Genomic DNA, 13,544 nt, shown 5'->3' with positions numbered 1-13,544 from the left:
TTTCCCACCCCCAGGACCGCAGGGCGCTTGGCTGCTGTGAACACTCACAGGGTTCTAACAATGACGGGAGAAAGGAAAGTTCGCCTTTCGCCAGCCGGCAGGGCGCCCGCGCTCCCGCTAGCTTGGCATTTGGGCTCTCTGGGTGCCTGGTTGCTCCCTGCACTGCCGGTCTTCCCCGCTCCAGATACTCGGTGTCTTCCCGCTCCGCAAGGCTCAAACAGCCAGGGTGCGCCCTCTCGCTGCTAGGACTGGCCAGCCGCAGGCGGCAGAAAGAGCATGCCCTCTAGCCCCGAGGTCTGGCCCCCACGAGTCCCGATAGCACAGAACACGCACGGGAAGGGGCGCCGGGAGGGGACTCTGAAGGGAACGGCCGCCACAGTTATGGCGCTCAATGCCTCCCGAGGTGGCCCGAAGGCTGCAGCCAAGCTCGCGTGTCCGTGTCCGCCCCCCCCCCCCCAGCTCGGGCCACCAGGCACAGAGCGCCACCAGCAGAGAGGCGACTGGGCACTTTACCTCAGCCCACACACGCTCCCCGCTCCACGGCTCTCGGGGGACACCGGAGGCAACCGCTTCGTGGAGCTGGAGCTCCCCCGAGCGCGGCGAGGCCGGGACCCCTAGCTCCACGCCGCCCTCGTCCCACTCCTCGAGGCCACCACTCCCGCCGCCAAAGCCTCACTATGCCCACAACCTCGCTGCCGCTACCGCGGCGACCCTTGGGAGCTCCTACCTTCGGCGCCGCTTCGGGCTCCGCTCCTTTCCTGCCGCACTCAGGGGCCCCTCAACGTGCCGGGCGAGTCCGGCTAGGGTGGTAACCGCCCCCTAGCCGCCCGCTTTCTTCTCTTCCCTCCCTCGCACCTGCCCCCTAATCTCCTCCTCACCCCGCCCTCCCACCAGGGCCTCCCGAGCAGCCACGGGGGCCGCCCCCTAGCGCTGTGCTCCCGCCCTCCGCCCTGGCCGCCTGGCCCGTCAGGCCTCAGCCCTGGGCAGGCTGCTGGGCGGCGGCGGCCGAGGAGGCGCGGAGCACTATTGTATTCCTGACACTGTGCGCTCCCACGCTCCGCCTCTTCCCTTTCCTTCCTCACCACCGCCACTCCCCCCGCCCCTCCACCGCCGGCTGCGCTTGCTCTACCCGACCGACTCCCCGCCGTCTGCTCGCCGCGCGCTCTTCTGGCGGGCTGGGCGCCGTCGCCAATGCCACCGGCTTCGAGGCTCCGCCCACTTTGGGCTCCCGCACGCGCGGCGCGGTGCTCCAGGTGGGTTCTCCTCCCCTCCTGCTGCGCGCGCTGCTGCCCTGAGGAGTCCCAGCCCCGCTAGGCGCTAGAAAGGGCGAGGTGCACTGGCTGTAACACAGTCCAGACTTAGCTTTTCAAGTCCCTTTCAACACGAAAGTTCTGCGAGTGCAATTCGTGTATAAACTCGGTGACCACCATTGATTTCTGTCATTTCTGCTTGAAATATGGAAAAATAATAAAGGCAAGGAGACAATTGACAACACATTTGTCCAGTTGCAAGCAAACATGTTTTATGAAGGTGTGGGGCTGCTTCTTCTTCTTCTTCTTCTTCTTCTTCTTCTTCTTCTTCTTCTTCTTCTTCCTCTTCCTCTTCCTCTTCCTCTTCCTCTTCCTCCTCCTCCTCCTCCTCCTCCTCCTCCTTCTTTTTTTTTTGCTTTTGATGTCTATTTAGTTAGCCTACAGCTCCCAGTTATTCAAACCTTCATACAGGTGTTGCTGTGGAGGTATTTTAATAATATAATTATAGACCGGTTGACTTAAAAGTAGGGATTATTTTCTCGTATAGTGTAGGTGGCCTGTCAGAATTCTTTAGAAAAATCCTTTAAACCAGGGCTGAGTTTTTCCTGAGACAGAGAGGATTGGACCGAGAGTTTAAAAAGTTCACCCAGGGACGCCTGCTTTAGTATGTGCTCCTGGGTTCCAGCTTCCTGATCTTATCTTCCTGGTTGCCTGCCCTACAGCTTTTGTTTTATTAATCAGTATTACAATTATAGAAGACAATAGCTTCGAATGAATAAGTGGGAAATGACCTATATTATTAATATATAAAATAAGTGTATATAATTTACTAATGATTATGACCCTTTGAATTCTGATAAATACAGAACTTTGCAAGCAACTTACTATTTACCTTTCTAGAATTGAAAATACATCATGATTATGATAAACTCATAGTCATTTTCACTTATATTTCTAAGATAAACAATGTAGATGTTTGTATTTTGTCTATTTTTCATACTGTAGATTTAATTCTTCATTATATGTAAATGTCTGGTAAAATATTCATAATCTTTCACATTTACTGTTATACTTGATTTATTTTAAAATAAAATTCCACAGGGAGATGTAAACATATTAGAAGGGTCTCATGAAACCCTGTAAGTACCTCTCAGAGTTTTCTCCCAATAGTAGTCTAACATAACTATATCAAAAGCAAGATAGGGACACTAGTCCAATTCATACAGCTCATTCGGATATCATCAACTTAGCAAGCATCCATTTCTCAATCTGAATATATAAGTTCTCCACAATTTTACCACCTGTGTGGATTCCTGTGACCAAGACAACCATCTCAAAGCAAAGAGTCCCCCAATAACCCTTATCATCAGTCACCTCCTTTTCCTAACATAATTCCTGTCTACTCCTAATATGTTCACCACGCCATCCCTCTAATTTTGTTATTTCAAGCATATTATATAAATGGAAGCATACATTTTGAAATCTGTGGGGTTTTTTTCCCATCAGCACAATTTCTTTAACATTCATCACTGTTTTTATTGCTAAGTGATAATCTACAGTGTGGCTATACCACAGTTCATGCAGTCAAGGACATTTGGACTGTTTCCAACTATGCCCATTAAGAATACAACTGCTGGGCTGTGGGGCTGGCACAGTAGGTAAAAGCACTAGCCACCAAGCCTGATGACTTTTTTTTTTAATTCCTGGGATCCAAAAGTTGAAAAGAAAGAACCCCCTGAGTCTTGAAAATTGTCATCTGATCTTCACACATAGGACACACACACACACACACACACACACACACACACAAATAGGTGTAATAAAAATTTTTTAAAAAAGAATAAAAGTGCCGTAAACAGTCTTATAGAGGTTTTTGTGAGAACAGTTTCATTTTCTTACATCAAAACTATAAGTGCAGCTGGGTGGTGGTGGCTCATGCCTTTAATCTCAGCACTGGGGAGGCAGAGGCAGGTGGCTCTCTATGAGTTTGAGGCCAGCCTGGTCTACAGAACAACTTCCAGGACAGACTCCAAAGCTACACAGAGAAACCCTGTCTAGAAAAAACAAAACAAACAAAAAATAATAATAATAACTCTAAGTGTAGTTGATGGTCAGATGCTAAGTGTGTCCTGAGTGTTATAAGAAATGGCCACATTGCCAAACCAGTTGGCCCATCTTGTTTTTCCAGTTGCCGTACAGAAGAGATCAGTTTCTTTACTCTTCTTTAGTATTTGAAATAGACACTATTTCTGTTTTCGCCTTCCTATGCTGATAGCTCATTTTAAATTGACTTTCCCTAGTGGCCAACAATGTTGAACTCCCTTGCATGTCTTTAGTTGTCATCTCTTTGGTGATGTGTCTGCTTATGCCTTTTGGATAATTTCTAATTTGATTATTACTTACTAGTAAATTTGGAGAGTTATTTATATATTCTAAATATAAGTCCTCTATCAGATATGTATATAATCAGAAAATAATTTTTCCATTCTGCAGCTGATCTTTTCATTTGTTTAACATGAGATTTTGCAAACTCTTTTCAGAGGGCTTCAGCCTATCAAGTTTTGCCTTTATATATAGTGCTTTTGGTGTCATACCAAAAAAATCTTCACCTCGTCCCATTTGCCTTCTTTCATGTTTCCTCTAAGAAGTGTTATAGTTTTATGTTTTAAGTCAGTAATTCACTTTGAATTAATTTTTGTTAATAGACCCAAGATAGAGATTCTTAATTTTGCTAAAAACAGTTGATGACTCAAATAAAATGACTGTCTTTGCTTCATTAAATTGCTTTCGTATCTCTATCAAAGTCAATTGGGCCAGCTGTATGGGGGTCATTTCTTGGCTCTATTAATCTATGTGTCTCTCCTGTGAATACTAGTTTTAATTGTGATAGAACAAGCGGATCCCTCCCACTTTATTCTTTTTCAAAATTATTCTGGCTATCCAAGTTATTTTGTCTTTGTTGTTTTTTGTTTGTTTGCTTGTCTGTGGGTTTTATTTTAAGACATGTAGCTCTGACTGTCCTGGAACTCATTTTGTAGACCAGTTGGCCTCAAACTCAATAGAAATATGCCTGCCTCTGCCTCCCAAGTGCTGGGATTAAAGGCGTGTGGCACCACACTTGGCTGGTAATTTGTGTTTTCCTATAAATTTTGTAATGAACTTATTTTGCATTTATAAAAACGTTGATGGAATTGTAAGAGGAATTGCATCAACCCTATATATCATTTTGGGAAGAACTGACATCTTCCCAACATTCTCTTCTAATCCTTTAGCATGATGATTTCCATCTCTCCATTTAGTTATATTCCTCATTGGCATTTTGGAATTTTCAGCATGTAGAGCCTATGGACATTTTGTTAATTGTTCGCTGTAAGTATAACATAGAAATGCAATTGATGTTTGTGTGTTGATCTTAATATCCTGTGACCTACTGAACTCAATTATTGGTTCTATGAGTCTTTTGGCAGGTACTTTGGAAATTTCTCTATAAAAATTATGTTATTGGACTTGTAAAATGGCTCAGTGAATAAAGCACTTGTTAACAATAAATGTAAAAGAAGAAAGAAACTTGTGTTGTTTGGAAATGGAAATGGTTTTATCTCCTTTCCAATCATATGTTTTTTACTCCTTTTCCTGCCTGACTGGACTGATGGCAGCATTTGAATTATATTGAATGAAAGTAATAAGAGTAGACACCTTTGTTGGGATAGATCTTAGGAGGAAACATTTCATCTTTCACCAGTAAATGTGATGCTAGCAAGGTTTGGAGAGATATTCTTTATCAAGCTGAAAAAGTGCCCATCTATCTATTCATAGTTTGCTTAATTTTTTAACCATAACTGAATGCTGAAATTTTTTAAGTATACAATTATATCATTTTTCTTCATTAGCTTGATGGATATGATAGATTACATTGATTGAATATTGGGCTTTTAATTTTTGTTGTTTGGGCTTTTTATCATTTGTAGTTTTGTTTGTTTTTTTGTTTTTGAGATAGAGTCTTAATGTGTAGCCCAGGTTGACCTCAAACCTGTGACCTTCCTGTCCATGAGTAAAGTATATGTCTGGCATTTTGTCTGATAGTTTTTAAAATATTTTGCATATGTGTTTGTGTGTGCATGTGTGTGTATGTGGGTGTATACATAGGGAGTGAACATGCACATGTATACATATGTGGACCAGAGATTGATATTGGGTATCTTACTTGATTGTTCTCTACTTTATTTACTGAGGCAGGTAAATAAAGTCCAGTTAGCTTGTTCTGGAGACGACATCACAGTGTGGGATGTCTTCTCTGTGATGGGCTTACAGGTAGGCCACTGTACCTGCCTAGCTCTTTCCATGGGCCCTGGGAATCTGAACTATGGTTCTCATACTTACACAGTAAGTGCTTTCTCCACAGAGCCATCTTCCTAGCCCTACTATTTGTTTTTATTAATTCAAAGCATGGCATGTTGATGCATGCCTTTCAGCCTGACACTCAGGAGGCAGGAGCAGGCAGATCCCTGTGAATCAGGTCTATATAGAGTTCTAGAATAATCAAAGCTACATTGACCATGCCTAAAAAAGCAAAAACAAACAAGAAAAAAAAAAACAAGGTGGGTAGTGGTGGCGCTTGCCTTTAATCCCAGCACTCAGGAGGCAGAGGCAGGCAGATCTCTGTGAGTCTGAGGTCAACATGGTCTACAAAGTGAGTTCTAGGTCAGCCAGGACAGTTTAACAAAAAAATTCTGTCTCAAAAAAAAAAAATCAAAATCAAACAAACAAGCAAAAACAAAAGAAAAAAACAAAAATTAATTAATAATTTTATTTTATGTATCTGGAGATTTTGTCTGTCTGTCTGTCTGTGTATCACATGCATGCCTGGTACCTGTGGAGTTCAGAATAAAGAGATGGATTGCCTGGAGTTATGGACGGTTGTAAGCTGCCTTGTGGGTGCTGGGAATTGAAACTCAGTCCTCTGGAAGAGAAAGTAGTGTTCTTAACCACTGAGGCATCTCTCCAACCCCTCTAGGTGTTTTTAGAGATAATTTTACAGGGGCTGGAGACATGGGTCAATACTTAAGAATGCTTGCTTCCAGAGGTCTAGAGGTCAGATACCCGCACCCATGTCCAGTGGTTCTGGCTTCTGGGAGTACCCAAAACAGACATTATACATGCGAGCGTGTGTGTGTGTGTGTGTGTGTGTGTGTGTGTGTGTGTGTGTGCGCACACACACACACACACACACACACACACAAACATTTTTTTAAATTATACTTAGTTATTTTGAGAGGAGAGTCATGTGTGGAAGTCAGAGGACAATTTGCAGGAGTCAGTTTTCTACTTCTAGTCATTTAGGACCTAGGGATCAAACCCAGGTCCTCAGGTTTGGCAGTAAACAACTTTATCTGCTGAGTCACCTCCCCAGTCCCTAATAAGTTTGGGTTGTTGTTTAAGCTTTTGGTTGCACCAGCCTTATATCGTTGGGGAAAAACCCTCCTGGCTGTAGTAAGATTATTTGTATACATTTCTGGATTCTAGATTCTATATTACTAATATTTTTCTGCAGGTTTTTGTGTTCAAAAACCTTGTCATTAGGCTTTGTTTTGGAGGGGGTTGGGTACTGCCTTTGTCCAGTTTTAGTATTAGGAAAATGTTGGTCTCATAAAATGAGACAGGAAGTTTTTTGAAAAAATAGTAACAGGGCTTTAGGGGAAATCTAGGAACTTTGGTTTAAGAATGTCCTACATTGAGGATACCAGAAAATGGAAAGACCTCCCCTGCTCTTGGATTGGGAGAATCAACATAGTAAAAATGGCAATTCTACCAAAAGCAATCTATAGATTCAATGCAATCCCCATCAAAATCCCATCAAACTTCTTCACAGACCTTGAGAGAACAATAATCAAGTTTATATGGCAAAACAAAAAACCCAGGATAGCCAAAACAATCTTATACAATAAAAGAACTTCTGGAGGCATTACCATCCCTGACTTCAAACTCTATTATAGAGCTACAGTATTGAAAACAGCTTGGTATTGGCATAAGAACAGAGAAGTCGACCTATGGAATCGAATAGAAGACCCAGATATTAACCCACAAACTTATGAACACCTAATTTTCGACAAGGGAGCTAAAGGTATACAATGGAAGAAGGAAAGCATCTTTAACAAATGGTGCTGGCATAACTGGATGTCAACCTGTAAAAAAATGAAAGTAGATCCATATCTATCACCATGCACAAAAATCAAGTCCAAATGGATTAAAGACATCAACATTAATCCGTCCACTTTGAACCTGATAGAAGAGAAAGTGGGAAGTAGTCTATAAGATATAGGCACAGGAGGCCTCTTCCTAAGTAGGACCCCAGCAGCACAGACAATAAGAGAAACAATGAATAAATGGGATCTACTGAAACTGGGAAGCTTCTGTAAAGCAAAGGACACTGTCAGTAGGACAAAAAGGCTGCCTTCTGACTGGGAGAAGATCTTCACCAACCTCTCATCAGACAAAGGTCTGATCTCCAAAATATACAAAGAACTCAAGAAACTAGGCACTAAAACTCTAATTAACCCAATTAAAAAATGGGGTACTGAACTTAGCAGAGAATTCACAACAGATGAACTTCGAATGGCCAGAAGACACTTAAGGTCATGCTCAACCTCCTTAGCGATCAGGGAAATGCAAATCAAAACCACTTTGAGATACCATCTTACACCTGTCAGAATAGCTAAAGTCAAAAACACCAACGATAGCCTATGCTGGAGAGGATGTGGGGTGAGGGGAACACTCATCCATTGTTGGTGGAAATGCAAACTCGTGCAGCCAGTGTGGAAATCAGTGTGGCGGTTTCTCAGGAAACTGGGAGTCAACCTCCCTCAGGACCCAGCAATACCACTCTTGGGAATATACCCTAAGGATTCCCTAACATACTACAAAAGCATTTGTTCTACTATGTTCATAGCAGCACTATTTGTAATAGCCAGAACCTGGAAACAGCCTAGGTGCCCCTCAATAGAAGAATGGTTAAAAAAGGTGTGGAACATATACACATTAGAGTTTTACTCGGCGGTAAAAAACAATGACATCTTGAATTTTGCATGCAAATGGATGGAAATAGAAAACGCTTTACTGAGTGAGGTAAGCCAGACCCAAAAAGAGGAACACGGTATGTATTCACTCATAAGTGGATTCTAACCATAATTAAAGGTCTTTGAGCCTATTATTAGTGATCCTAGAGAAGCTAAATAAGAAGATGAACCTGATGAAGATTATTTAGCTATCCACCAGGAGGTAGGAAATAGACAAGAGTCCCAGGTAACCTCGGGTGCATGGGGGGGGTGGGAGGGTCGATGGAAGGGGAGAGGGTTAGAGAGAAGGGAGTAGGGGAGGAACGGGGAAAGCTTGGTGGCCGGAGATGGGGGGGGGAGGAAGGATGAATATGGGATCAGGGAACAATATATTTCAACTAAGGGAGCCATTTTAGGGTTTACAGGAGACTTGATTATATATGGGATCCCAGGTCCAAGGAGAGATCCCCCAGATTGCTCTCTGGACAGAGGAGAGGGTGCCTGAATCGGCCGTGGCCCATGACCATACTGATGTATATTTTGCTTATCACCATAGATCCTTCATCTGGCGAAGGACGGCGATACAGTCGGAGACCCACATCGGAGCACCGTACTGAGCCCCCAGAGGTCCAAATGAGGAGCAGAAGGAGGAAGAACATGAAAAACGAAATCAGTACTGCGAGGGATGCTATCACCCACTGATACAAGGGAACGGATCTGATGAGAGTTTAACAAGGCCAGTTGGACTGGGACTGAACGAGGACGTGATCTAACCAGATTCTCGGAATTTGGCCGGATTCTCTGACTGTGGCTGGCCCGAAGTCTTTCTGAAAAGCCATTGACTATGACACTGGAACCTGTTTCCTCTACATATACTGGATTTTGGGGATCCAGTCTGTTTGGACACTCACCTTCCTGGACCTGGAGGGAGGGGGAAGGAACTGGAACTTCCCACAGGGCAGGAAACCCTGACTGCCCTGGGGGACGAAGAGGGAGGAGGAGGGGGAGTGGGGGGAGTGGGAGGGTGTTGGGAGGGGGGGCGGAAATGGAAACTTTTATAATTTAATAAAATTTACTTAAAAAAAAAAGAATGTCCTACATTTTCAGAATGTGACTTACAGTGCATAGTCTGTTTGCACAAATGTGTGTCCCAGGACAAACACTCAAGTCTCCTGATTTCCAGGCTGCTGTAGAAAACTTAACATAGCAAGCCAGAGTCTTTGCAAGGCTCAGTTGCAAGGTGAATCCTTGCATGGCATTTGGAACATGGGTTGGGGAAGGTTCCTACCATTTCCAGACTAAATAAAACACTCACTGTACCTAAACTATTTGTCTAAACAATACGCTTTATGGTGAACACCTATCTGCTTTTCTACGGGGAATCTAGAATTTTAAGTAAGTGCTAGGCAGGAAGTGCCTACATGAGCAACCCCCAGTATTGCCTCAGGAACTAAGTTTCTAACAAACTTCCCTTGTAGACAACATTTCACACGTGTCACAACTTGTTCCTGCAGGAATTAGCATATCCCTTGGGTCTCTACTGGGGGAGGGAAGTACTGGAAGCTTACATGTAGTTTCCTCTGGACTTCACTCTTTGCTAGTTTTGGTCTATATTCTTTTGCCCTAATGAATCATTGCCAGGAGCGTGACTCTCTGTGAGTTCCTGTGCTGAATCATCAAGCCTGGGAATGACTTGGAGGACCCTTGACATAAATGTGTTCCTTTTTCTTTGTTATTCTAGAATAGAAGGGATTGCACATCCCTTTAATCCCAGCAATCAGCAGTAACTGGCCATCTGAGTTCAAGGCCATCCTGGTCTACAAAAGAGTGAGTTCCAACACAGCCAGGGCTACACAGAGAAACCCTGTCTCAAAAAACCAAAAATCCAAACCAAACAAATACATTTTTAATAGCTATTGGGCTAAATAGGTAGTAAATGCTCATATCTGTTGAGATTTGGTAGTTTGTGGCTTTCAAAGACCTATTTTATCTGAGATGTCACATTTATATGCATAACATTCCTCTATTTCCCTTACAAGAGCTATATAGTAAGACCCCTTGTCTAATTTGTGATGTTAGTGACTGTGTCTTATCTCTCTTTGTCTTAGTCAAATTTTTAAATATTTTTGAGATTATAGTTACATTATTTCTCTCTTCCTTTCTTTCCTTAAGACCTTGTTATATTCCCCACTCCCTTGTTCTCTTTCAAATTCATGGTCTCTTTTAACTTAATGGTTGTAATTTTCAAAAATATTTTCTTGTAGATAACATATAGTAATTTTTAAAACTTATTTTGTGCATCTTTCTTAATTTACTTAGAAAATTCAAGTTGACCACTATTATTGATACTTAACATTTTATTAGCGGCTTAAATTATTTTCTCTGATTCTCATTTCTCTCTTTTCCTTTTCTTGCCTTACTGTAGATTGCCCAAATAATTTTTAGAATTCCAGTTCACATAGTTTTCTTAATATTTGTTCTATATATTAAAATATATATGTAATGTGTCATGGGCTACCATTCTCAACATTTTACCACTTCTAATATAATGTAGAAATTTATTTTTATATTCTTTGAGGCTAGTCTCACTTTGTAGTCATGGCTGGCCGGAAGCACTGCTCCTACCTCTGCCTTCCAAGTGCTGGGACTACAGGTGTGAGGCACCACACTTGGCTAGAAAATCTTGATTTTGCTAGCTCTTTTTACCATTCTGCTTTTAAAATACAAGTTTCTTATTTGTCTTCTGCATATACAATAGAATTTTCTTATTATGTCTTTTAGATTAGCCCCACTGTCAGGTTGTAAAATTTTGCTTGATTTTTGTATAGAAAAACATACAAGGAAAAAGGTAGTATATTAGATTTATTCTGAGTGTTAGGTAAGTCATTGTTTTCCTTCCTTTCTAAAGTTCCAAGACTCTTTCCGGTATCATTTCCTTTTTGTTTGGAGAACTTCCTTTAGCCACTCATTAATGATACATCTGCTAGTTAAACTTTTATAAATTTTCTCTGTCATCTGAGACTGTCTTTATTTCCCTTTCATTCTTGAAGGATATTTTCCCTGAACATGGAATTAAGAGTTGACAGTTCTTTTCTTTCATCATTTGAAAACTGTGCCACTTCCTTCTAGCCTTTCTGGTTTTGGATGAAAAAATCTGCTATCATTTAAATCAGCATTCCCTTATAGGTAATGTATAGTTTTCTCGCTAACTGCTTTCAAGAGGTTCCTCTTGACACTTTGTCATTCGTTTTAAAAAGGTTCTTTATGCTGTGTTTTGGTGTGGGTATTTTTGTCGTTTCCTGGCCTAAATTTGTGGGCTGCTGTACCAATGACAATTTAATTTTTAGGGCCCTACCAGTGCCATTCTGGTCTGCTTGTGTGTTAATCAGAAACCATCTTGAAAACCTGAATCCCAGTGTGCCACACTGCTAGTTCAGTTCCAGATCTGCAGGTGTGGTGAGCTAGGCAAGTTTGGGCCAGGCAGGTGCCTTCCAGGCACTTCCCCTAAAGATTTAAAAGAATCCCTTTCTCCAGTCTCCTGCTCTAAGAGAGCTTTCCTTTACTCTAATTGAGTGGGTGTGGGGCACCAGCTGCTGCTGGCAGACAGGGTGAAAGTCCAGACTTCTCACTCAGTTTCCACTGGCATGGAAACAGCAGCAGGGAGGGGGAGCACCTGTCTGCATCCTCCGCTCCTGCCGGATGGTGGGAGGGGAGCGGCAGATGTCCTGACTCCCCATGAGCTTTCTGCTGATGCCACAAGCGATAAGGAGGAAAGTGTCTCCCCAGCAGCCTGCCCTGTGGTAGCGGTTAAGGGGTCTGATTTTCACTTGGTCCCCCGAAGTTCCAGTGGACTTGGGAGTTGGAGAGTGTCTGCTAGGGCTGTCCACTACCACTGCTTGGACTCAGACACAATGTGCTAACTCTGGTTTCCCTGTGGCTGTGGTGGAGTGGGGGTGGAGGTCTTTGCTACTGGGTAGGTATCCACCAAAGCTGCCAGTTGGGCAGAGCACGCCTCTGCCAGCTGCTTCGTGTGTTTGGAAGATTGGAGCCCCTGCTGACTCTTGGCTGATGCTGCCAGCCAGCAACAGGGAGGAAAGTACTTCCCCAAGCTCCCTGGTGCCTTTGGGACTCCAGCTTAATCTCAGCTGGTGTTCTCTTAAGGGAGGAGTGCTTTTCCTCCAGCTGTCTAGGGCCACCAAAGCAAGTTGACAAGCTGTAGGCCCCACTGGCACCAGGGCACTGCTGGTGTTGTCAGTTAAAGTTTTTCTTCACTGGGCTAGCTTTTTCTCCTTTCCCAGTGCTTTGGCTACAAAGAACAGGTTTTTCTTTGGTTTGCTTTGCTCTAATTGAGGTTCTTGGTTTCAAGTCTCTTTAGTACCTTTTCTGAACTATGTGGAAGATAAAAGGAAAAGTCAAGGAGCATACCCAAAAGCCATCCCTAGAACCCTAAGGTCCCTGTCAAGTTGGCTTTCTGCTTTCCACTCTGCAGAATCCCTTCTGACGAACCTTTGCATAGTTTTTCAGGGATTTTAGTTTTGCATAGAAGGGAACAGCAAGAATTTAGTATCTACTGTCTTATAAAGCAAGCTTTGTAGTGCTAGGGATTAAATCTAGGGCCTTACATACACTGGGCAAATGTTCTACTACTGATCTATATACCCAGCTCTCTTTTTTGTTGTTTTATTGAAAGATTTTCACACTGTAGCCTAGAATATCATGAAATTCAGTATGTAACGCACACTGACCTCAAATTCACAGCAATCCTCCTGCTTTTGCCTCCCGAGTGCCAGCATTTATAGAAATGAGTGCCACCTAGCTCAATCTCATATTTTAAAACAAGTAAATGAAGAGATTTTCAGTGTCCATTGGAAGACAAAATTTGACATTGAGGGTAACAACATCAGTTTGCACTTTAGGGAATTATTTTTCTTAGTGGAGATACTTTCAGTTGCATAAGGAATTGTTTTTCTATACTTCTTAAACCACTAGTACTAGTGACTAGTTGATGAAACAGGGTGCAAGATCTTGAAATCGCTTAGGCTGTTATATACACTTTATGGTGGTGCTACTTGCCATAAATGAGCTCAAGGGACCCAGAGTGAAAAGACCAAAGAAGTCCAGAGGATCACTCTTGGGAAGATCTCATGTCCTTTTTCTTACTATTGTTTTTCTTGACCATCACACCACAAATCTGCCATGATAAGAATCAGCAGCAGGCAGCATTTTCCTTAGACAAGTAAAT

General features: G+C 42.7%; 1 protein-coding gene across 4 annotated transcripts in view; it reads right to left on the bottom strand.

The window, feature by feature from the left end:
• Positions 1–861, bottom strand: part of Jade3 (jade family PHD finger 3) — a 149,709-nt gene extending 148,848 nt beyond the window's left edge. For all 4 annotated transcript variants that reach the window (XM_085684613.2, XM_085684614.2, XM_048461457.3 and 1 more), the window contains exon 1: positions 728–861. The gene's annotated coding sequence lies outside the window, so the exon portion shown is untranslated. The remainder of the gene's footprint in view (positions 1–727) is intronic.
• Between the last annotated feature and the right edge of the window lie 12,683 nt (positions 862–13,544).

The sequence above is a fragment of the Myodes glareolus genome, chromosome X, assembly GCF_982192425.1.
Source record: "Myodes glareolus chromosome X, mMyoGla1.1, whole genome shotgun sequence".
Classification (NCBI taxonomy): Eukaryota; Metazoa; Chordata; class Mammalia; order Rodentia; family Cricetidae; genus Myodes; species Myodes glareolus.
Note: the sequence above shows the minus strand (reverse complement) of the source record. Positions and strands in the feature narration are given on the sequence as shown.